At 34.4% G+C, this 26,717-nt stretch overlaps 1 protein-coding gene and 1 long non-coding RNA gene across 2 annotated transcripts in view; one reads left to right on the top strand and one right to left on the bottom strand.

Moving 5' to 3' along the window:
* The window catches only part of LOC117317753 (serum paraoxonase/arylesterase 2-like), a gene marked incomplete in the record, with an annotated part of 30,847 nt that extends 16,316 nt beyond the window's left edge, over window positions 1-14,531 (bottom strand). The window contains 1 exon segment of the mRNA XM_033872666.1: window positions 14,288-14,531.
* Window positions 6,681-14,967, top strand: LOC117317754. Its single transcript, XR_004530238.1, has 5 exons — window positions 6,681-6,808; window positions 8,353-8,818; window positions 11,827-11,929; window positions 13,071-13,120; window positions 14,812-14,967. It is a non-coding gene; the product is annotated as an uncharacterized LOC117317754 (long non-coding RNA).
* The last annotated feature ends 11,750 nt before the right edge of the window (window positions 14,968-26,717 follow it).

The following is a 26,717-nucleotide window of genomic DNA, read 5'->3' as shown; positions in this document are numbered from 1 at the left end:
AATACTTTTTTAAGAGTTTGTGGTTTTTATATGCCGATACATGGATCGATATTCATAATTTAAACAGTTTTACAACAACGATATAAAACGACTAATTCCAATTTCCAACTATTAACTCCTTTTGTGTATAATCAATATGAAATATAATTCCGCATATTAGTAATGCTCGATATAGCAATTTGTTTGCATGTCAGTTAGTGGACTTGGTACAGTTTTTTGTTTGTGTGATTGTTCAAAAACTTTAAAATGGACGCCGATCTGGGTACAATCTCTAGATCTGTATCGTGCGTACGTCACCCTTCCCCAGCAAAACGACATAGAGGCGAGACGGTAGACGTCAGACATTTTAAAGAGGCTTACCCGCAGACGGACCGGTAAACGGCACATCTCCGATCACTAAATAAACTTCACTACACGTTTCTATGTGACAAAATTAGAGGCTTTCCGACTTTATTTCTTGAAAACAATTACAGAATATATATTTAAAAGACGTTTTAAAACTCAACCTGAGAGGGAAATGTATGGAATATAACGGCAAATCTTCTTTGTAAATCGCCGCTGCCTTTGAAGTTATCACTGTGCGGCACTGTGCACGTGCTTGTTTCTTTGATGTGTCAATCAAATTAGACTCCACTTTATAGCGGGGACTTATTGCGGGTTGCGATTAAATAAATAATATTTTAAAAATGAGGTTTTAATATCACTTTTCAGCGTTTTATAAGGAAAATGAAATGAAAAACTCAACAATTCCAACAATCTGTCATGTGTAAAAAATCTTTTTCTATTAGCCAATTTTTCTGATCTCTCTGCGGGCAAGCCTCTTTAATCGGTTTTCATGTTTCTCGATAACCACAGAAAGCACAATTATAACCAACTGGGCGAATGTCACCGTTTACATTATTATTTATTTTATTGAAGTGTCATTTAAACGTTTCCAAGTGTATATAATCAAGGGAAATAGTTCTTTCGCGACAGATTTATTTACAAAGACAACAAAATTCGGCAGTCCGGAAAACTCGTAATCCGGACGATTTGGGCTGGGAACAAAGGTGTCCGGATTATTGTGGGTCCACTGTACATGCATCTGTTCGACTTTGTGCAACTGTCACAGCAGTATTGTCATAGTCTGACTTATATTTCAACAATGATATTTAATGTAGTAAAATCATTTGGAAACAGCAATTTAAGGCAAAACGGAAATTTTACAGAAATTCTCGTATATACAGTACATTATGTATTGCCATGATTTCAATATTATGTCACCAAGCGTTATACTTCAAAGTTAAAATTGTTATACTAGTGCTGCATCAATATCAATAATTGTATCAATACAGTATTGGTGACGAGTCTTAAATAAAAATGTCACACCTCCGAAAAAAATCATGTCAAGGGTGTTACATATGTACGATTCTCATTATTTGATCAATATTCAGAACGCGTTGCATTCACAATAAAGTGTGACGGGCAGACGGACGGACGTTCGAAGCTATTGACTGGTGGTTGTAAAATCCAGTGGTACTCAAGGGGCATAATTAGAACTCAAAGCCATACATGATATAGAAAAAGATAGTTTATTCTCAAATAAAGGATTCCGTTTTATGTATCGATTTCATTAAAGATTTTGTTAGATTGTGTGCAGGTAGAAGACGCTATATGTACTCCTTGCTCATTGGTCCATGTTGATCATGCAGTATCTGGAAACTGGAAAACAGAAATTTACTATAACTTCACAGATATTAATACGAACGTTAGATATCGGGCATTTTCGACTGGAAGAGGAGGACGACAGACCCCAGTTAAGAATGCGGATGGGTGCGATAAGAAAAGACCCCCCCCCCCCCCCCCCCCCCCCCCCCCCCTGTGGTATCGGCTGTTACCCATCCACCCCTCCTCCCTCCGCGCTATTGCCTGTTACACACAAACCCCCTCCGCGGTATCGCCTGTTACCTGTTACACCCACAACTCCCTCCATTCTCCATACCTTTCGAAGAGAAGAGATGCTCGAAAACTATCCTTATTCTATTCCATAGTCAATAATCTGGCACCTAGTTTTCTTATCGACCTACTACCAATGTATGTTGGCAACATAGCTCCTTATTATTTACGAAATGCAGATTTATTTAGGGAACCAACGCTTTCGTCTACAACTATCAAAAAACTCTTTCTTTCCTTCTACTTCAAAACTGTGGAATGACTTAAACAACACTATCAGAAACTCGCCTACTTTGAGTTCCTTCAAATCTAATCTAAAAACATCTATGACAGTAAATATTATATATGACAAGCATTTTATCAGCTATGGTCCTCGAAAACTAAATATTCTACACAACAGAATAAGAAATCGAGCAAGTGCACTGAGCTATGATCTTTTTAGAGTCAATCTCGTTGATTCACCTGCTTGTCAATGTGGACATCACTGTGAAGATCCCCATCATTTGTTCCTTAACTCTCCCCTGTACAACAACTTAAGAGGAACTCTTATTGCTGATTTAACCTGGTACGGTCCTGTCAATGTAGATGTACTTTGCAATGGTGACACAAATATTTCCTCAGCTGACAATATAAAAAGCGCCAACGCTGTGCAAAATTTCTTGAGAAAGTCGGGAAGATTCGAGTAATTATCACTTTCTAACCCCCACCCCCACCCTCTCTCTCTCTCTCTCTCTCTCTCTCTCTCTCTCTCCTCTTCCTCTTTTTTTTCATGCCACTTTCCTATAATTAAATAACAACTTAATCCAAAATGCTCAATATTTTTTTTTCTACTCTCTTCTTTATCACATTTTTGAATTGAATATTCTTGTATATACCATCATGTGACTATGTTATTGTTTATTTTTTTGTTAGTTTTACGGGAGAAGTCGTTTATAAGTTGGTAAAACTTGCTGACTTATCCCTTTGTCATTTTTGTCAATAAAATATGTTTAAACTAAACTCCCTCCCCTTCGGCTGTTACATCCCATAGGGTATTCAAATACAGTACATAACGGATAACGATACAATCGAAAAGCTGGTGCACATAGTTCCTTAATAAGACACAGGAAAAAAATCACTTCAACCTGTTTAAATTCTACATAACATTAGTGAAAGTGGATTGAATGTACCAAGTATATAAGAAATAGTTTCATTATCTGCAAAGACTTAACATCTAGTACACTGTATATAAACTATCGAATATAAATTTGAATTGCACGATGCATACATATATAATACCAATAGCATACCTACTTTTCATTTCGACTGGTCGCATGCTCCAACATTATATCCTGTGATGCCACTGAAACAAAACAGTACATTTTACGTGGTTGTATGGAATTATTTAAATCAGGGGTAAAAATTGAAGATAAAAAAAACTTTGATCAGATATGCTATGTTTGTGCTGTAGAACGCTAAACAATAGAATTAAATTACTGATTAGGTCTATCGACACACGTCCTTATATGCATTCTGCAGTCCATTTGACTGACTTTAGCCACGCCCTCCCCCCCCCCCCCCCCCCCGACATCTAGCTCCGCCCTCTTTCCCCGACCTCTAGCTCTGCCCTCTTCATGTCCCGCGCATTCCCGAATCGATTCTTTTATACAGTAACTGTAGATACCGACTTTAGCCCCGCCCTTCTCCCAACCCTTTTGAATCCATTCCGAGGTATGCGTATTTACCTGCAGTCGGCGAGGCAGGCGTTTGAAAACGTTGTTTCTCCGGCGCAGACCGGGTTGAATTCTCTTGTACATTTACAAGGTGCTGACGTAGTTGTTGGTACTGAAAAAATAACGAAATTACTCGTTATACAGATCAGATCAAGTATAGATACATGTAGAGATGTTTCCTTCGCGGGTCGGTCTTGCAGAAGAATTGTACTTGCTTCACTTATAGCATGATCGTTAGAGTTGTCTAAGTTTGGAATATTTTACTTTCTATTCTTTCTAAACATTGCTCTTTTCCCTATATCGTCTTCCCTCTCACTGCCTTACATTTGCCTTTAGTTGAGCTTTGACTTTAAACATACTTATTGTCCAAAATAGGCACAAAGGATTTGGCACAAGTTATGACAACTTATAAAGCCATCTACTATCAAAGATAGACACAACCTGCATGTTTAAAATCTCTTGCTGGATTTGATGAAAGCCTGCACATGTTCACATAATTATTTACATCCAAAGCCAAGTCTTCCTTACCAAAAAGTAACAAATTTAGATTAATTTGTATATTCAAGTAATTTAATCCATTAAACATTTCTGAACGGGGTAATAAATTTTAAAGATAGCTTGGAGTCAAATTACTATTCATCTTGTATAATAATTGTAGTTTTCTTCTGGCCCTTCTATCAGAAAGTAGTTCAAGTCCTGATTCAATATATAAAGATTCATTTTTCGCATAAGAAGGTAAACCAGTTATAATTCTCGCTGCTTCGCGCTGAGCCCGCTCTAACTTTTCTGAATCTACCAGAAAGCAACCATCCCAAACCTCACACGCATATTCCAGGACAGGTAATATAAATGATTTATAAATTCTTAATAGCGCGTCACGCAAATACTTAATTTTCCTCAAGACATTTTTTTTTCCATTACTGATTTATAAACTTCATCAATATGATCAGACCAATTTGCATTTGAATTGAAAGTGACTCCAAGATGTCTATGGGAACTACTGAAATTTAAGAAATTTTCATCAGATATTAAATTAAGATCATCATAAATATCATCAGAATTTGATATAAAAATAACCTCAGTTTTGTCTGGATTAAAAGTAACTAGCCATGTTTTTGCTCACCTATTGATTTTTTTCTAAATCTCTATTTAAAGCTAATTCTATTTCTCGACAAAAAGAAGATGATTTTTTGAGAGAAGTATCATCAGGGAATAGACGAGCTGTTGATTCGAGTTCATCTGCTATATCATTTATATAAATGAGAAAAAGAAGAGGCCCGAGAATCGAGCCCTGGGGAACTCCGGCCCCTATAATACCAATATCAGAAGAAGTGCTGTTGATAAATACTTTCTGTTGTCTATTACTTAAGTAGTTTTTAATCTAAGATAATATGTCACCGGAAATACCATATGAACTTAGCTTGACCAGAACACCTTTAGTTGAGCGTTGGCTCCTCTAAGGAAGACAAGTCCCCCTGGTCAGGAGTTTCTACTCCTTAGCCCTTAGCAGTTTATACATAGGAGCGGTACGGGGTAAAGCAATCTCAGTTACGATACAGTATATTAATGCATATGTTTAGATAAAAATGTTTTTTTCTACCAAAATTTTTAATTTTACAAGAAAATAGACAATTTTTGACAGATGCTTTCAGACAAAAATACATCGTGTAAGTTATATGATTTACAGTGTTTACATCATTTTTAAAATCTACTTCACAGAATGTTAACGGGAACATCTGTATAGTAATATAAATCAGTAAACGTATTTGTAACAAAGTGAACTGTAGACTTACCTGCGTCCGAGACTGCGAACAAAAGTACGCACATGATCACAACTCTGACAAACATCTTGTCGTGGTATCGGCAACAGTTCGACAAAATTTATGAAATGCGTATTGAAAGAAAGTGATCTTTTGTGGAAGAATCTCAATTTATACTTTTCCGTTAACCAATAAACTTTTATTTTTGTCAGAAATAAAACTAAATCTAAGTGTTTTTTCTCAGTCAATAAACATTCTGATGGCTTGATTGCATGTTGTTAAATTATTGGGACCTTTCCGTGATATCGCTAAAGCAATAGTAAGAAACCCAAACCTCATGATCTCACATTGCTGTCAGACAAAATCAAGTCTTTTATGGTGCCACTTGGACACGTAATCTGTTTTAAACTTTATGACACATGTGTCCGTAACACTGTATGTAAAGTATAGCAGATGTCTGTTAACTACGCATATTGGATAATCAACTTAAGCGAATGCATGTCAGTTGCTATATTCACACCCAAAGCACTAAAGATATTTTGATTGTTTTGTTTACCTTTCTCATGTCTGAGAATTCTAAATAAGCTATTTCGAAAACAAACAGTGTTTGATAATTATCTTGCCGTCTAAGTACTGATTTTAACGAATCCAGTGGGATATCACAATCATATTTGATTTTAATGTCAGTATCTAGGACTTTAACATAATACATACGAAAATATAGTGAATATTTTGCTCCAATTTTGAACATTTGTCCAATCTTCCTTCGATTTGGTATAGATTTATACGCTATGTGTCGTCGATAATCTATACCTTTAGGGATATCCGGCTTTATCGTCAATATTCAGGGTTCGTTTATTGAATATTTCTTTTATACATGTCTCCCATTTATCGATATTAGGGATAAACTACGTTTCGTTTACATGTCTGTTTAGCTGGTGTTTGGTCAGTTCTAGGGTATAAGATGTAGAGAATCTGGCAAGTGTCAGAAACTATCGCTGATAAAATAACAAGGGCATTATGGTGATTTCCACCAGAAACATTATACTACAGTATAGGTTTCTGTTTCCACAGGCAATCTCAAGCTTCGCCATCTACATAGAAAAGGTTATTATGCCTTTTACATGTAGTAAATATTGTGCTAGTTTTTAAGTTGACCATAATTGATTATTAATTGATTAATTAATTAATTAATTTATTTATTTATTTATTTGTTTGTTTATTCATTTTTTGTGTGTGTGTTTTTCCTTTTTTTAGAGTTTGGGTATTGGGAAAGCTCTGGACGAACATCAGCGTCAAAATATATCTGATGAAACATTTATAACAAGTTTTGTATGTTTGATTGCCACAGCTTCCAAGCTTCCAAGATGCTCGCCAGCTTTTATTAAAAAAAACTTGCCAATGGTAATGGTTATTAGTCAAACGTTTTCTGTTATCCATCGTCACCATTCTGTCTATCACTATTGCTTATAATTCCTTCTATCACTTTTGCTTAACGAATGTATTCAATCAGATCCCCTTTCTGTCTCACAAAAGCAGACAGACATAATTCAAATTAATCTTCTTATCCTCTAGAAAATGCTATTAGGAATGCCAGTATGTTGTGCAAGATTGTAAGCAGATCATAATTGATCAGTTGCTTTCCTTTTATTTTAAATTTTCATTTTATGACTCGCTCAAACTCATTAAAACCAGAAGCAAATTATCATAACGCGTTAGATGTATTAAGGAGCGAAAATAGATTTAGAATGTCCATCGTGACAAAACGGTCTCCTATCCTACTAAGTCTGGTTTCTCAAGAGCTCCATAAACAATATAACTGTGCTCTTTGCTGCTGCATCACTATCTATTGCTGTCACGTTTTTTATTTCTCCTTCCCCCTTTTTTTTAGTTTATTGCTCTTCACCAATGTTTTATGCACATTTATCATGCAAATAAAATGAATAATTTAAAAAACCATACACTTTATAACATACACTCGTTTTATTCAATTAATCAATTAATTTATCATTTTATTTAATACACTCATTATTTTATCATATTATTCAATTATAATTGATTGATTTATCATTTTATTTAATTCATTGATTAATTTACTATTTTATTCTATTTATTTGATATGTTGATATGAATAACACCAATATGTGATCGAAACTTATAATTTTATCTCAAAATCGACAAAACAAAGAAAAAATATAAACGAAAGAAAAGTCAACTCGGAGACCATTGAGAGAATAATAACGGGAAAAAAACAGGTGATCGGAGAGAGTAAGCGTCTTCTGCCCCATTGGCGACCCTCGCTTTGTCAGTCTGGATCCAATCCAAACCATGTCATATTCTCCAAGTAAAAACGGCGAGGTGAAATCGAAACCAGCAGACCTATTCAGCTTTATGTGCCGTGAACTTATTATGAAGATTTCCGGAACAGGAAGTCAGACTTTTTCGATGATTGTTGATATGACTAGTGGTTCTGTTGTCACCACATTTCTCATCTTGGGAATATGACTCGGATTTGACCTAGATTTCTGTGGTGGGTATCGTCAATGAAACAAAGGGCGCTTATGATTCCGGAATACTTAGCCTTTTCATCCTTGTTCTTTACTACAGTCAAACCTGTCTATAAATGACACCAAAGGGACAGATCAAAAATGTCCTTTATAGACAGGTGTTCTTTATACAAATGTCAATTATATCGTAACCTGGAAAGAGTTGGTCTGATGAGTCTGTCCTTTCTAGACAAGTGTCCTTTATATAGAGGTGTCATTTTTGTTTTATAAAAGCCCTCCTTTCATCGATTTTGTGTTTGAATTGTTGTTTCGTTATTTCAGTTACCTCGAGTACTTTGGATATCTAGAAGTTTCTTCATGACACCATTGACTTCGAGATAGCGGGGTTCGACTGTTCGTTTATTTCATAAAATGCAAATACATGTATCTTACTTATTTCAGAACAAGACAGTTATTGGTGATTGTATGTGAGGAAGATGTTCTATATCTACTGGTACCGATTTGACTATTAACGATATTGACAATACGTGAGGAGAATGTAACCAATCAGTATTATAAATACACTATCGAGTGTTTTACTATATCTGAACATTACATAACTTAATAACAGCAAGCGGTACCGGTACGAGCATTCACGAATATTTTAATGTCTCCAATTTAAAACATAAAAGGTACTACACCAAAATGTTATTGCCACTTGAGGCGTATTTTACTGCAGGAAATTGCATTTAATTATTATCGTGCAAATGTGTATAAATAGGTGAGTTTTGTTACTCTTGTCATAGCCTGAACACCTCCTGTCAGCTGTCTTTAGATACCCTGAACGGACTTCGAAATCTCACAAGAGACAAAATGTTTGTCAAAGCAGTCGTCGTTTGCATGGTGCTGTGCACCGTCATGAATGAGGGTAAGTAAACTTGTCTTTTTTTCTAAAACAAATTGCATTACGTAGAATTTGTAAAATATGTTTTATGAAGAATTTTCAGGTTTTTAAGCTTTTGTAGAAAAGATTTTAAAGTCCAAAGTATAACTCTAACATGGTACATGTTTAAATGTCTCACCAGTTGAACTGTAGAATAACTCTAACACGGATTTCAGGTATACCGTAAATCACTTACATTTTGCGTTGAATTTATTTTTGCGTTAACACGACACGAGTCAATCGCGAATTCAAATCCTTGGCAAGTATTTAGGTCAACCTATCGGTTACATATATAGAAGTCTAGCAGGGTCCATTACTCTTAAAGCTCAAAAGTCATTCTTGATCAACGCTCGCGAAATCAAAAAAAATTACAGTTTGTAAAATGTATGTTAATTATTGACTTTTGTTATGAAGTATACTTGTAGTCAGCATAAAGAAGATGTTTGCTCTAAATTATGTGTAACGTCAAGGCTGTAGCAATATACCTCTCTCAATCCACATTAGCTATATGTTCCGCTCGAATATGTTTCAATATTTTGAAATGGTGATTTATTTGTTGACAAGGAGAGTATTTTAGGTTTCTTGTTGACCCTAATGATGACGTTGTAAAAGGAGAAAGGAGTCCTAAGTAGAATGTATCTACAATTTTTATTAACGTTTAAGACCTTAGTATTCGTTGTGATAAACCGACAAATAAGTTAGATATATGCATGATCTTATAAAGTCCTACGCGGACAAAGAAAGAGTGAACAATGACTGGGTTACAACACAGTTATAGTCCAGGTCAGACAGAATGCTAGAAACAATGATATTACCAGGTATATAAGCAAAAAGGAATGAATCGTGGCCTATACATGTAAACCTGTTATCTGTCCGTAAGCCTTGGGTAACAAGGACTTTCATGAGAACATTTTCGATAAAGGTAAGTCTGTTATAACATTGGTTAATTCTGATATTAATTATAAATGCACTTAATTTTTTCCCTTTGTATTAGATATAATTTGACATCATTTTCGTAAAATCTGAAAATATTTCATGGTGTTTACGACGGAAAGTTTATAGATGTAAAGAATACTTATTGGTTTTTAATTTGTTAATTTAGTACACAACCCTACCAGTTTGGACACGATATATATTTTTTTTGTTTTTTTAAGTAAAAATGCTTTCTAAATACATGTACATATCCAATTACTTTCAATACTTTATTTCATTCGAGACAAAATGTCGCATCCACAATACATTCACAATCGTAACCAGATTGACCCTAGAAGATATAGCATAATAAAATGTTTTATTTCATTCGCCAAATTAGCCACTTCAGTAACCACTGAAGATGTTTCCTAAATAATAACAATAGGCCTTTATGCGAATGAATAATCGACTGAATGGGTAATTTATTAGCTCACCTGGTCCGAAGGACCAACGTGAGCTAATGCCATACCGTGGCGTCCGTCGTCCGTCCGTCCGTCGTCCGTCCGTCCGTCAACAATTGACTTCTTCTTCATAACCACTGATCAGAATTTGACCAAATTTGGTCAAAATCATCCCTATTGGGTTTGGACTCAAAATTGTACAAATGGTGGGGTTGACCCAGCGGGGATCTTAGGGGCGGGGCAAAAAGGGATCAGTTTGGTTAAATTGATATAAACGACTTCTTCTCTGAAAATAAGCGATGGATATCGCTCATATTTGACTGTGAGCATCCCTTTGGGGTCAGGATTCAAAATTGTACAAATGATGGGGCTGACCTCCTGGGTGCTGAGGGGCGGGGTCAAATTGGATCAATTTGGTTTAATGATATAAACAACTTCTCCCCTGAAACCACGCTATATATATTGCTCATATTTGACTGTGAGCATCTCTTTGGGGTCAGGATTCAAAATTGTACAAATGGTGGGGTTGACCCAGCGGGGGTCTTAGGGGCGGGGCAAAAAGGGATCAGTTTGGTTAAATTGATATAAACGACTTCTTCTCTGAAAGTAAGCAAAGGATATCGCTCATATTTGCCTGATAGCATCACTTTGGGGTAGGGATTCACAATTGTACAAATGATGGGGCTGATCCCCCGTGTGGCTGAGAGGCGGGGTCAAATTGGGTTAATTTGGCTAAATGATATAAACAACTTCTCCTAAAAAAAACAAGCAATTGATATTGCTCATATTTGACTGTGAGCATCCCTTTGGGGTCAGGATTAAAAATTGTATAAATGATGGGGCTGACCTCCTGGGTGCTGAGGGGTGGGGTCAAATTGGGTCAATTTGGCTAAATGATATAAACAACTTCTCCTAAAAAAATAAGCAATTGATATTGCTCATATTTGACTGTGAGCATCCATTTGGGGTAAGGATTTAAATTTACTGACCCCCAGAAGCTTGATGGGCATGGCGTAAAGGGGTCAATTTGGCTAAAATTATATAAACAACTTCTTCTCTGGAAGGATATAAGTGATGAATATCATTCATACCTGGCTGGTAGCATCCCTAAGGTTCAGGATTCCAAAAGCTACAAATGACTAAGCTGAACCCCAGGAGGCTGAGGGGCGGGGCCAAAAGTGAGCAATTTGGCCATATTGCTATAAACACTTTTTTTTGTAGCGTTGAAAGTGTTGAGATTCCCAACCCATAACCATGTATGGCATCACGACAATCATGTTGTGGAAATAGGCCCTTGGGTCTTTCCCCACCCCTAGGGGACTTGGCTACTTTAAACACAATCATGTTGTAGAAACAATCCTTTTGGTCTTTCCACTCCCCGAGCGAGACTTGACTGCGTTTCTGGGTTTTATCTTTGAAGCATTTGAGGTCCCTTCCCCTTAACTATATATAGCGTGTTAGACATTAACAAATAAAGCTCAAATCCAACCAGGTGAGCGATACAGGCCCTCTGGGCCTCTTGTTAATACAAACATTACGATATTTATATACATCTATACATATACATCTGTTTTGACATGGCGGAATAAATAATAATGTATTTATATATGTGTATTCCAGTTCCAGCTGAGAGCTCCGACCCTCCCTGTATATGCCCTTTAATCTACGATCCAGTCTGTTCCGGAGGCATATCTTACGCCAGCGGCTGTAATGCTGCATGCAAGTAAGTTTCATATTTCAAAATCTAATCAGTTGTTTTAGTGATTTTGTAATTTCCTATTGAAACTCAATGCCAAGATATCTCGCGCTTCTTAAATTGGTTAAATATTTGTAACCCCTTAATCTACATAATTGTGATTTCATATGCATGATTAACTGTGCAACATAAGCTACAAAGAATACCGCAAATCACCTATATTTCGTGTGGGATTTATTTTCGCTTTATTACGCGAGGAGAGTCAATCGCGAATTCAATGAACTCGCAATCGGTTGTCGAAATAAATATTTGGATGTCGACCAAGCTATCGGTTATCGATATATAGAGGCCTTACAGAGTCATGACTCTATTAGCTCATCATTCGCGAATTAAATTCATTCCTAGATCACAGTTCGTGAAATAAAGTATTCGCGAAATAAAAGCGATATACAGTAATAATGATGAGAAAACAAGAATATTATGTTGTCTACTTTTACACTGTTATACCAGAAGTTGCATATTTTACGCTTCAACATTATTGCCATCCAAAACTTTGAAATGCTCTTTTTATCATTCCTATGTAAAACGAATAAATACTTAGAAAAGAAATGCTGTCGGACTCCATATTTGCTCAATTTTGAATTCTTATGATTAAGATAAAAACTTTATTTTTCTATTAGCATATTTACATTTTTGCTAATTTCGTACGGCAAAAGTGCTCTAGGATTTTGTTTAAAATAACCAAAATTTACTTATGACTAGCATACCCTAGTTGGAGGGAATTTAAGCATGGGTACTGGATTATAGGCTTTCCAATAGTTGTACATATTGAAATGCATTGAATATACTACAATATACTAAATGTCTTACAAAATGTCTTTACTTCCCATTAAGTATTTCTTGTTTAGTATTTCGTATTTCAATTTTTTAAACATGAAAGTGTACAAATGATAATTTTGAACAACAATATGCTACATTATGTATTCAAATATGTTCGTTGTTCTTGAACTGGAAGTGCGTTTTGGACAAAGAGGCTGACAATAGAAAAAATATTGTTAATATTTTTTTTATCCAATCGATAATGGCATTATAAACATCTGTATATACGCACATATATATGTATTTTTTATTTCCTATTCTATCTATTTATATCTAATTTTCATTACAGTGGGGTATCCTCATATACCATTGGACAATGCACCCAGAAATGAGTAGAAGGTATGTAGTCATGTATGAATCCATGCGAAGGTCTACGTAAGAGGTCGGATTTTGCAGGGGCTTATCAAGCAGCTTGACAATTCACCCAACAGTTGGCATGAATAAGAACTCTTTTATTTCTAAATCGGAAGTCATACTATAACACCATTTTATTGACATACGCATAATGTATATTCTTTATGATTTAACCCTCTAGTCAAATAATTCTGCTTCTCGTTTCTAGTTGATGTTGCAAGGATTAAACTCCAAGATTTGAACTGGTATACACCCTTTGTACGCATCAATTAAAATCCTCTTATGATTCATTATGGTATGCCATATATAGTTTATGTACACTATACTTTCCCAATTCTATACAAATTGCTAGTAAATTTTGTACGTTATGATTTGTTCAGTTTTCGCTAAATGAAGCATATGTTATGTTTGGATTAAACAAAATGAGGGTGGTGTCAAAATTATAGCGTTTGGTAGTGGTGTTTTATAAATATTTTGTTATAAAACTGTTGAAAAAAAACCATTCTTTTTCTTTTTAAGTAGATGTTTTTCGTATTCTGACTGTAAACATGTATTGCACAGTTGAAATGGTTATTGATGAACATAACTTTACGATATTTCTTACTTGTGACAAGTTTTTCGCGAAGGAAGAAAAGGTTTTGGCTAATCAAGCTTGTTATATGCGCTGTCGTACCTCGGTTACAAAAGGGTATAGACATTATCTATGAGGTCAGTAATTGAAGTGGAATTGTTAACGTTGTTTTGCACTATCGCTTCTTTAGCTGGCCATCGATGCATCAAAAGACGTTTAGCCTACCGCAACACATGATTTTATTGTCATTATAGCTCTTCAGGGGGTACATCTTTGTAGTGTGTATATTTTCTATTGTAGTCAGCATTGTGGCATTGTTTATGATTCTCTTGCTGTATTTAATGTAAATAGAGTCAGTGCATTACGTTCTTGAATTACTTGTATGCAAATTTGACAGAAATGAGAGCTACCGAGTTCAATATTTTCGCTGGATTTTTTGTAGTCTTCTTAATATCTCTCCCTTTTCATCTCGTCATCCCTTCTTTAACAGATAATGATTTCAATGCTTTTTGCCGGGGAACAAACAACCCTCCCTGTCTTATTTGATTAACAAAACAACAAAAAAACAAAAACAAATCTACCTTGCCGATTCGATCAGGCATCATCTGGTGTGTTTTGATGCAACTGCATTCCCTGTTTTTGTCTCTCCGTTTGTAATGATGTATCTTCGGTCCCTATTGTCCTGGACGTCTGTATTGGTGTGTCGTCGTTGTTGTCTTTCAATTTTTGTTGGTATATCTTCGGTCCCTGTCGTTGTCCTTCCATTTGTTTTGGTATGTCGTCGGTTCTCGTTGTTTTTCCATTTGTGTTGTTGTTTCTACGGTCCCCATTGTTGTCTTTTCACTTGTATAACGAAGTGTATAATGATGATCTGTATAACGTAGTGTATAATGATGATCTGTATAACATACTGTATCATAATGATCTGTATAACGTAACATACTGTATCATAATGATCTGTATAACGTAGTGTATTATGATTATCTGTATAACATAGTGATTAATGATGATCTAAGTTTCAATCAGAATTGAAAAATAGTTTAAACTAAAAAAACAAACCTTAATGCAGCTAAAATTTTACATAATTTATATTGTTTATTTACAGATTGACGGTGGCTGAATTGGACCCATAGTCTCCTTTTGATGTCCCTATCTACTTTGTGATTCCGACATGACTCCATAAACTGTGTGCAGACTTTTTACTATCGCTTTCCGCTTAATAATTCTGTGTTAATTCGTAATAAAAATATACTTCAGTGATTTTTTGGCTATCTACGTTTTTTGCGATATTAGCATAGGATTGTCATTATCAGCCGTTGAACAAAAACGTTCTTTGAAAACAATTTTCCGTGAAAGAAACTGGACACATATTAGATAAAAATAAGAATTAGGTAAATAGTCCTAGACCTACACACTAACCTGAAAGAAATCGTCGAAAGTACAAAGTTCATGAGACTGATATAAGATCAATCGTCACAAAATGTTCGATTATTTCAGAATGAAGCGCAAATCAGTCAAGGATGGTTGATTTCCAAAAAAAAAAAAAAACAACAACAACACAAAAAACAAAAACAAAACAAAAAAACTGAGCAAATCTTAAATATAATCGAAATACGAAACCTTTCATCAATACGACATCGTAAACGAAACAGATTTTCTACATATAGTTGAGGCAAAAAATAATGAATAACCAAGCTATCAAAAAATGAATCAGCACAGAAAAATATCCCAATAACTTTGATTCATACTGGACCATATTATTATAGGTGATATTTTGACTTATTAATATATAATTTGGTACATGAAAATTAGTTAGAATGTATATATTATAGCGGAATGTCATAATATATAATGTATTAAAATATAATTGGGTTTATGAAAACTATTATATATCATAGAGGGATATCATAATCTGTAATATATTAATATATTTTTGGTTCATGAAAATTAGTAAAAATGTATATATTATAGCGGAATGTCATAATATATAATGTATTAAAATATAATTGGGTTCATGAAAACTATTATATATTATAGAGGGATATCATAATCTGTAATATATTAATATATTTTTGGTACATGAAACTTATTATATATTATAGAATGATATCATGATATCCGATATGATAATAAGTAGGGATCCACTGTTATTGCCTTTAAATGATGATATTGATACTGTGGGATGTAGACTATGTTAAGTAAAGTACAACACAAAATGTACTACATATAAAATTTAGTTGCGATACATAAAACACAGAGTTAAAAAATAGTGCTAACAAACCGGAAACAAATGTAATATAAATATAATAACGGTTTTCTGATACTTGAACATATTTTAAAGTTGATAAAATATCCTTCACATGATACAATCGAGAACTGACAGGATTAAGGGTACAGCAATCTGCTACGAATATAAACAGCGAGCTCGACACTTTATCAATGTGTTCTAATATATTGGAAATTGCGTGAAGGCCAATTGATATCCACTGCGATATGAAGTTGAAGCTGTCGGCAGCCATTTTGGATGGAGCATTATGTGGAAAAATCAACGTATTTCCACGTTACATCTCTTCATAGCAACAACACCTCACAACTTATAATTTAAAAACTAACCAGAACGTTACTACAAATGCTACAGCGCCGATAAAGAGTAATTATGATCGATTTAAAACTAAAAAAGCTGTAGTATATTTTCCAACAATATCGAAAGTTGAATAATAATATGCTATTATCACCCCTAATAGTTTGAGCTTCTAATTGTATCTTATGAGTGACCCCATTTGTGCGTAGATATATACATGTACATGTTTGTTTCGGTGCATCGAGTGCTTAAATAATAAAATAACACGTTGTGAAGTAACTGGCTCCAATATTACATGAAAGCGATTTGGAAGGACAACAGCGAACAGTGACGGATCTTTAAAATTATCCCCTAAAACTAATATGTTGTTATACAGTATTAATCTGAGCATATTCCTTATATCGCACACTCCATGTGGCTATACAGACAGCCAATACAAGATAAAAGGCAGATACAGCCGTTAAAATGTAAATAAGTATATTATAATGTACGTTCATTTTTATAGCTTAATAATATCAATTACGTAAGGTTAAAAGTCTTATTTACATATTTTGATTTTGTACAGTTTGAAAACATCTAATAATCTTTGGTTTTGAAATATCTCCCTGAACTTTGGCTGAGTTGAGTAATTTAATTAGACAGCAAGGATGACGGCAAAAATGGAACGTAAAGTTGAGGGGAAAAAGCAAAACAAAAAGAAAACTAAAAAAGAGGGGGAAAACAGATAAACAAACACACTGATAAAAACAAATCACACATCAACAACCCGACAATATATAAACATTTTATTATATGCCGTTTCCATGAATAGACGGATGTGCAAAATCATCATAGATAACACAAATAACATAGTCTGGTTAGTAGTTTTGATAACTCTCGCCCCTTGTATGGTGTATAGATAAAATCGCACATCTATGAAAAATCATATTAGTGTATTGTTTGATGCTTCATAAAGAAAGATATAAAATACTACACTGTGAAGCTTTAAACAAATATTTCAGATGTGAAAAAGTTAAATTGATCAAACTGAGAAGAATAGAACATATAGATGAATCACTAAGGAATCAAATATTGTTTGAATTATTTTACGTACAATTCCAGATTTGGCCTCAATTTTCTGAGTCGCGGGCTAAGATTCTGTGTTATCACAGCATCAGTCGCCTCATTGGGAGCTTTTTGTAGAATCTTAACTCAGTCGTACCGAATTGTCTTGATTAATCAATATTTCATCTCCATTGGTAGTTTCACAAGTTTATTACTTTCATTACATTAGTTTTATTGGATAATTGTACTATAACATGTGTTCAGTAGCAGTCTGTATACTTATACATAGAACCTGTTAATCATCATATCTACATGTACACATGTTAGCTAATTTGCCAGTAATTAGATAAACCTCGGTTCTCTAAACAATTTTGATATCCTTTAGTTCCAATTAATGTGGTCTTTGCATGTATAATTCAGGTCACGAACCCTATGAAAAATAGTAAAAAAGAATCTCATTTTACTTTTATCATTGTCACTCCTAGCCGTACATCGTACGGATACGTCACTCCTACCCGTACACCGTACGGATACCTCACTCCTACCCGTCTTCGTACGGACACAACATATACCTACACCAATAAACAGAAAAATCAGCAATCAATGACTTCATCATTATTCTACAACTACAACTCCACAACTACTAAATCACCACTAAGAATTATTATACTTTATTCGCGCCGTGACACAAACGAACTCGGGATTGGACTCACAACGCAAGGACACCACTATACGGATCAAGATTTAAGGTACGTGAATTTGTTTGATTTCTATTTCGCATAATATATTTGTACTACATACCTATATATTCACTTTATATATATATAATTATGTTTCTGGTCGGAAGACCACCCATATTCATCCCAACACAAATCAATTTTAAAAACATTCACAGCCCTCGAGACAAGATGAACCTATTGAAATAGATGCATTTAGGCGGAAATGCATATACACAGAACAATGACATACTAATACACAATCCAAGGAATCGACAGCACATCACACACTATACTCATACTGACCACAACTCCCAATACTCTAACAGACACAATGCACATCATTCGCATTATTATGACCAGCACAATCATAATTACCAGTGTGATGCCTTATTACCTAATCTCTCTACACACCATTCCAGAGTCCACAAGATACAATCACCAGGCGGGCATAACAGGCATGCCACTTACACTACACCAGCACAGCATCATCAACACTCATTCAATCACTCTGGGTAGCACCCTCACCACAGGTCACATAAACAGGGAAACAAGAAATTGAGAAACAAGCACTTATTACAAATAATCATGACTAAACACATATTTTCGGATACTTCTCTGTCTCAAAAAAAAAAAACAAAAACAAAAAAAACCCAAGCAAACAAACATACTTAGCACTCCTATGATTATGCTGTTTGCATATCTTTCAACATTTAAAAACAAATTCCCACAATATCATCAATAAAGGTACTAAACGTAATACTATTTATAGTTTTGAACTCTCACCTTGTTCAATCAATTTCCCTATATTTACATAAAGACAATGGAAAATGAGAGAGTTCTGCAAAATCTACCAATCAAACTATTTTGTTAACTATACTTGACAACATTTTTAAGATTGTAAACTGTTCATGAATTGTGCTTTGACTATTTCATCCTCGGCAATGTTCCTTCAATACTTACGTTTTTTGTTTTCACATCTATACACTTTTTCGATATATTTTATGGAGAGTTGTACCCACGTGATTTTAACACAGGGATTTATATGTAAAATCAAACTCTACCATTATATGTCAGAGTCGGAGTAAGTGATGTGATATTACACACACTATTAATAATATTCTCAGCTACTCATACGACATATTGCACACTACATAACAAACGGTTTCGAAATACCCGAAGCCGTTTAATGCCGGGATAAAAAATGAAAAATATTTTTTTCATGTTTCCACGTCCAGGGTATTACATCAACACAACATATCAAAGGAACGTTTCTGGGATAATTCATATTTTCAGTACCTCATTAGTCTCAGCCTTACAGTGTGCGAGACATCATAGCTTGTGTTATAAAGGGTTTTACCTCAACCGAGCAATTTTTCATTACCTTTCATTTTAAAACAGCCAGAGCACAATTATGAACATTTCAATAATACCGAAATTTTACTTAATACCTCTGACGTGTTTCATCGTAAATTGAACTTTTTCATGTTTAATTAACTTTCGTAAAACTTTTCTATTACTCTTCCGTAAAACTTTAGATTTTCATTTCCTTATAAACAAGATGTATCTTAACTTGCGCTATAATATAATTGTTTTTATACACCTTTGCAATGCTATATACATAACTATTTCTATATCATAATAATATACTACAGCTTCATATAACACATATTTCTTTTAAAAAAGGGTTCATATATAAACCTATTTGCATACAAGGCAAACAAATTTTTTATGGTATGCATTTTTAAGATTAGTTATATTACACCCATACATACTTGTACACACTATTTTAGAATCAACAGTCCTTTTAATTTTAATTTATTTATAATTTTCTCTTCAATTGGTGGTACGATGATAATATTTGGTACAAATGTGTTTGGTAAAAGAGGATATTTCAAATTCCTTAAATTATAATCCCATGAAATCTACAAATGACCCCGGTAAAGAGAGCATTACAATGTTTCATCCAACGACAGTATCCAACCGACCAACGTCCAATATCCAGTTCACCAAACCCACGACATCAACTTCCTACAGACCAGCAAGTGTTTATCCCCGTCTCGCCTCCATCATGCCGCCGCCAGAAATTGAAGAGGATTTGTGATACCGGATTGTTTTAATTTCAATAACATTTACAACTTCCATATCATTCACAACATTCATCACTTAATTTCAGCTGTAAATTTCTATAGTGACTTTTCATTGTTTATGTGAATGTGATTTTCGTTCACTTCCCATGTGACTTTTCTATCGTTTATATATATATATACATATTTAATTATCAGTGGATAAAAAATGCAATCTATGAAGAGGAACTTTATTCAACTTTATATTCAAACCAATATCTACGAACTGTGCTATGTCTCATGGTGTCACCTATAGTTCCAGATTATTATAACTACGTTATCACTTGGAGAGACTTTTCCATCTTTTCAACGTTTATTACATATTACAATCTACAATGGAGAGTTTGCTGGCGTGATTACACACGGAGTCTTTATTGTTATTTAAACTCGTCCATTATATGTCAAGAGTCGGAATTAAGTGAGATGATGTAACATCCACATATTATTTTGTTTTTCCGTACTCGTACGACATTTTCATTTCAACTACTATGGGTCGTCGGATTGGGAACACTCGACGCAGTATTTATGCCGGGAGGAAGATTTGAACTACGTTCACCATATTCGGACATTCCACTATTTGCATCGACATTTATGGATTTAATTTTTGATTTCTGGAACTTTCGTGATAATGTTCATCATTTTTGCCATATATTCACAGCCTAATTAATGTGCGTGAAATCATTCTTGGGAGAAAAGTTGGTCGTACAACAGAACCAAGAACTCATTAACTTTTCATTTGTGTCATAACTGCAGCACAGAACTTTTACAACTAATTTCAAGTTGGATGTTTCCTGTTTCGGTCCGTGTCAAGAATAGTTTAAACTTTACAAAGAAATATTGAGATCTCTAAATTCTTACTAATTGACTCTTCACCGTGATTAAACAAAGTCTTAAAAATTCAATCTTAAAAATATTATATTTACCGTTATTTTAATATTGCATATTTCTTTATCGTATAGATTTCTTAATTATCAAATTTCAATGATAAATGTAATTTTATCCTTACATTTATGTACATTATATATTTTGCCATGTATATGTATTTTTTTATCATGATGTGTATTTGTAATGGCCGTGACACTTGTTTATAGTGATACACTAAAGTATGTATAAGACCTTTTTTGTTAGCGTTAGGTTTTTCTACAATGATTACAATTCTACAATTTCAAAATATCAAGGTAGGGTTATCATTATTTCATTATGTTACAATTACATATATTTACATTGACAATGTTATCAGTATCAGCATTTTAATAAGTTAAGGATAGAGTTCGTTAAATTCTACACATACTTTTTTATATTACTGCACAGAGACGTTCATGTACTGTGTAGTTTTGATTTTACTTGTTTAAATGTTAAAAAAAAACGTTATTTCAACTATTTCGCTTACGCTTGATGTCAAATTACATCTAATTTGAAATCTTTTAAATTGCATAGAAACGAAATGTACTGTTACAGTAATATGTTCCGTAGTAGTTTGTATACTTATACATAGAACCTGTTAATCATCATATCAACATGTACACATGTTAGCTAATTTGCCAGTACATGTATTTAGATAAACCTCGGTTCTCTAAACAACTTGGATGTTATCTAAACCATGTTCATGTAATACTGGTTGTATTCAATTATCTTTGTGTAGTTCGAATTGATCTGGAATTTGTGTGTGTAAGACTTCAGGTCACGAACCCCATAACCATATTAAGTTGGGGGAAATCTATCTGTCAGACCGATGCACATTATGATTAATATAAAAGAATAGCATTTTGTTCATATCAATGTCACTCCTACCCGTCTTCGTACGGACACAACATATACCTACACCAATAAACAGGAGAACCAGCAATCAACGACTTCATCATTATTCTACAACTACAACTCCACAACTACAAAATCACCACTAAGAATTATTATACTTTACTACCCCTACACCGTACGGATACGTCACACCTATCCGTACATAGTACGGATACGTCACTCCTACCCGTACATCGTACGGATACGTCACTCCTACCCGTACATAGTACGGATACGTCACTCCTACCCGTACATCGTACGGATACGTCACTCCTACCCGTACATCGTACGGATACGTCACTCCTACCAGTACACCGTACGGATACGTCACACCTATCCGTACATAGTACGGATACGTCACACCTATCCGTACATAGTACGGATACGTCACTCCTACCCGTACACCGTATGGATACGTCACTCCTACCCGTAAACCGTACGGATACGTCACTCCTAGCCGTACACCGTACGGATACGTCACTCCTACCCGTACACCGTACGGATACGTCACTCCTAGCCGTACACCGTACGGATACGTCACTCCTACCCGTACACCGTACGGATAAGTCACTCCTAGCCGTACACCGTACGGATACGTCACTTCTACCAGTACACCGTACGGATGCGTCACTCCTATCCGTATGTCGTACGGATACGTCACTCCTACCCGTACACCGTACGGATACATAACTCCTACCCGTACACCGTACGGATACGTCACTCCTACCCGTACACCGTACGGATACGTCACTCCTACCCGTACACCGTACGGATACGTCACTCCTACTCGTACACCGTACGGATACGTCACTCCTACTCGTACATCTTACGGATACGTCACTCCTACCCGTACACCGTACGGATACGTCACTCATAGCCGTACACCGTACGGAAACAACATACACCAATAAACAGAGGAACCAGTCATGAACGACTTCGTCATTCTTCAACAATCAGCTCAACAGCTACAACATCAACAACATTAATCATACTTTATTGGTGCCGTGACAAACCAAACTGGACTCACAACGCAAGGACACCACTTCACGGATAAAGATTTAAGATACGTTGATTTGTTGGATTTCTATTTTATCATTACATTCGCAAGACCAACAATGTTCTTTTTAACAAACATCATTATTAAAAAAACATTCACAGCCCCAGAGACAAGAAGAACCGATAGAAATAGTAAAACGAAAATATAAAAATGCATCTATATAAAAAAAAAACACCACTCAAGGAGTCGGTCACCCATACACTAACAAACATCACAGCACACACTATACTCAGACTGACCACAACTCCGAATACTCAAACAGACACAATGCACATGATTCGCATTATTATGACCAGCACAATCATAATTACCAGTATAATGCCTTATTACCTAATCTCTCTACACACCATTCCAGAGTCCACAAGATACAATCACCAGGGCGCATAACAGGCATGCCACTTACACTACACCAGCACAGCATCATCAACACTCATCCAATCACTCTAGGTCACGCCCTCACCACAGGTCACATAACCAGGGAAATAAGACATTGCGAAACAGGCACATGATACAAATAATCATGACCAAAAACATATTTTAGAATATTTATCTCTAAAAAAAAAATGATTTTCATTTTTGTCCACAATAACATCAATAAAGTTACTAAATGTAGTAATGTTTATAGTTTTAAACTCTCACCTGGTTTAATTGATTTCCCTATAATTACATGAAAGACAAATGGAAAATGAGAGATCTACAAAATTCATCAATCAAACTATTACATATTGCTGTAAGGCAATTATACTTTGAAATATTTTATAGATTGTGAATTGACCATTATTTGGGCTTTGGCTATTTCATCCTCATAAATGTTCCTTGAATACTTAAGTTTTTCGTGTTAACATTTATGTCCTATTTTCATATATTTTGTGGAGAGTTTTGCCCACGTGATTTTAACATGGGGATAAATATGTAAAATGAAGCTCTACCATTATATGTCAGAGTCGGAGTAAGTGATGTGGTATTACACACACTCATGATATTTAGTACTACACAACAAACGATTTGGAAATACCCGAAGCATATTAATGTCAGGATTAAACTGACGAATATTATATTAATATTTCCTTATCTGTAGCACCACATCAACACAGCACATCAAAGTAAGATTTCTGGGACCATTCGTATTTTCATCATTTTATTGGTCTCTGCCTTACAGTGTATGTGCGAGATTACCTCAATCGAGCAATTATTCATTACCTTTCATTTTAAAACAACCAGAGCACAATTATGAATATTTCAATAATAGCGAAATTTACTGATTACCAGTGACGTCTTTCATCGTATATTGAACTTTTAAGAACCCATGCTTTATTAACTATCGTGAAACTTTTCTATTATATTTCGGTAAAACTTTAAATTTTCATTTTCCTATAAACAAGTTGTATTGTAACTGTAATAAGATTGATTTCTTAAAATCACTTTTGCAATGATATACAATGTATACATAACTATTTCTTTATAATAATAAATATATACTACATCTTCATAACACACATATCTTAAAAGAAAAGTTCATTTGTGGACCTGTTTGCATACAAGGTAAACAATATTTTTATGATATGCATTTTTAACATTAGTTGTCCAACATTCATACATACTGTACTTTCGAACGAGAATGATATTCGTTCTTTTACACACCCTTTTTTATAATCAACACTCCTTTTAATTTTAATCGAATTATAATTTTCTCTTCAATTGATGTTGCAATGATAATACAGTGTACTTGTCTTAGGTTATATTTGGTACAAATGTGTTTAGAAAAGAAGGAAGCGAAACAAATTTACAAAATCTTTAAATCCTAATCCCATGAAGTCTTCCAAAAATAATACCGACCAGGAAAGACATACAATGTGTCATCAAACATCAGTGTTCAGCCGGTCAACGTCCAACATCTAGTTCACCACACCTACAACGTCGACTTCCTACAGACCAGCAAGTGAGTATCCCCGTCTCGCCTCCATTAGGCTGCCCACAGAAATTGAAGAGGATTTGTGATACCGGATTGTTTGAATTTCCATATCATGCACAACTTTCATCACTTAATTTCAACTTTGCGTATTTCTATACTGACTTTTCATCTTTATGTGACTGTGATTTTCGTTCACTTACCATTTGACAATTTTTTCGTATGTATATTTATTTAATTATCGGCGGATAAAAACTATGCAATCTATGAATATAACATTCATTCAATTATATTTACATTCCTAATGTGGTTTGCTGATATGAACATACCAAGTGAAAACAACAAACATATGACCATGAATACACTATGAAAACCGTATGAAAACATTGTCTCTCGTGCTGATTTTCCACACATAACATCAGAAAAATATCAATACGCTTGAAAAATAGTCCTCGTTTCATTTCCGTAAATTATGTTTTCTTTGTAATCTATTTACATAAATTAAATCTAATTTAACACAAATGATTGTATTCGATGTTATTTCATGTCTCTTTGTTTTAAATAACAAGCAAAAAATAAATAAATAAACTACTGCAAACTGCGGAGCGGAAGGACACGGTAAACGATGGTGCATAGGCGGGATCTCCCGGCTGTTCTAATAATTTGGCGTTTCGTCGTATGCATGACAAATTTTTCGTTTTCTCGATAAAATTTTTTTAAAAAAAGGTTATGTAAATATATGAATTGAATAGATTTTTTTAAATTTTCATTGCGGCTATGAATACCAGTAGTTAATTTTCATTGCGGCTATGAATACCAGTAGCTAGCTACTGGTATTCATAGCCGCAATGAAAATTAAAAAAATCTATTCAATTCATATATATATCCAAACAAATAACTACGAACTGGGTTGTGTTTAATGACACATCATGTCACCTATAGTTTCAGATTGTTATACTTACGCCATCTCTCGGAGAGAGTTTTTTTAGTCGTTTCAACGGTTGTTTATGACGTATTACAATCTACAATGGAGAGTTTGCCCACTTATTCCATACGGAGTCTTTATTGTTATTTAAACTCTTCCATTATATGTCAAGAGTCGGAATGACGTGAGATTATTTAACATCCACATAATATTATTTGTTGTTCCGTACTCATACGAACTTTTCCTTGCAACTACTATGGATTCGTCGGAATGGGAACACTCGATGCAGTATTTATGATTTATGATGGAAGAAGATTTAAACTACGTTCACTTTATTCGGACATTCCACTATTTTCATTTATATTTATTATTTTTCTATTTCTATAACTTTCTTGAAAATAATCATAGTTTTTCGCCATATATTCAAAGCCTAATCCATGAGCGTGAAATCATTCTTGAGAGAAAAGTTGATCGTACAACAGAACCAAGAACTCATTAACTTTTCATTTGTGTCATTAACTGCAGCGCAGAACTTTCACATATAATTTCAAGTGGAATTGTTTCCTGTTTCAGTCCGTGTTAAGAACTATTTCAACTTAAGAACTTTTGTGATATCCTACTAATTGACTCTTCACCGTGATCAAATAAAGTCTTAAAATTTAATCTTAAATATATCACATTCACCATTAATTTAATATTAAATATTTCTTTATAGTATAGATTTCTTAGTTGCCATATTTTAATGATAAATGTAAGTTTATCCTTACAGTTATGTACATTATATATATATTGTCATTTATATGTATTTTTTAAACATGATGTGCATTTGTAATGGCCGTGACACTAGTTTATAGTG

The sequence above is a fragment of the Pecten maximus genome, chromosome 19, assembly GCF_902652985.1.
Source record: "Pecten maximus chromosome 19, xPecMax1.1, whole genome shotgun sequence".
NCBI lineage: Eukaryota > Metazoa > Mollusca > Bivalvia > Pectinida > Pectinidae > Pecten > Pecten maximus.
The sequence above is the reverse complement of the archived record's forward strand: the minus strand, read 5'-3'. Positions and strand labels throughout refer to the sequence as shown.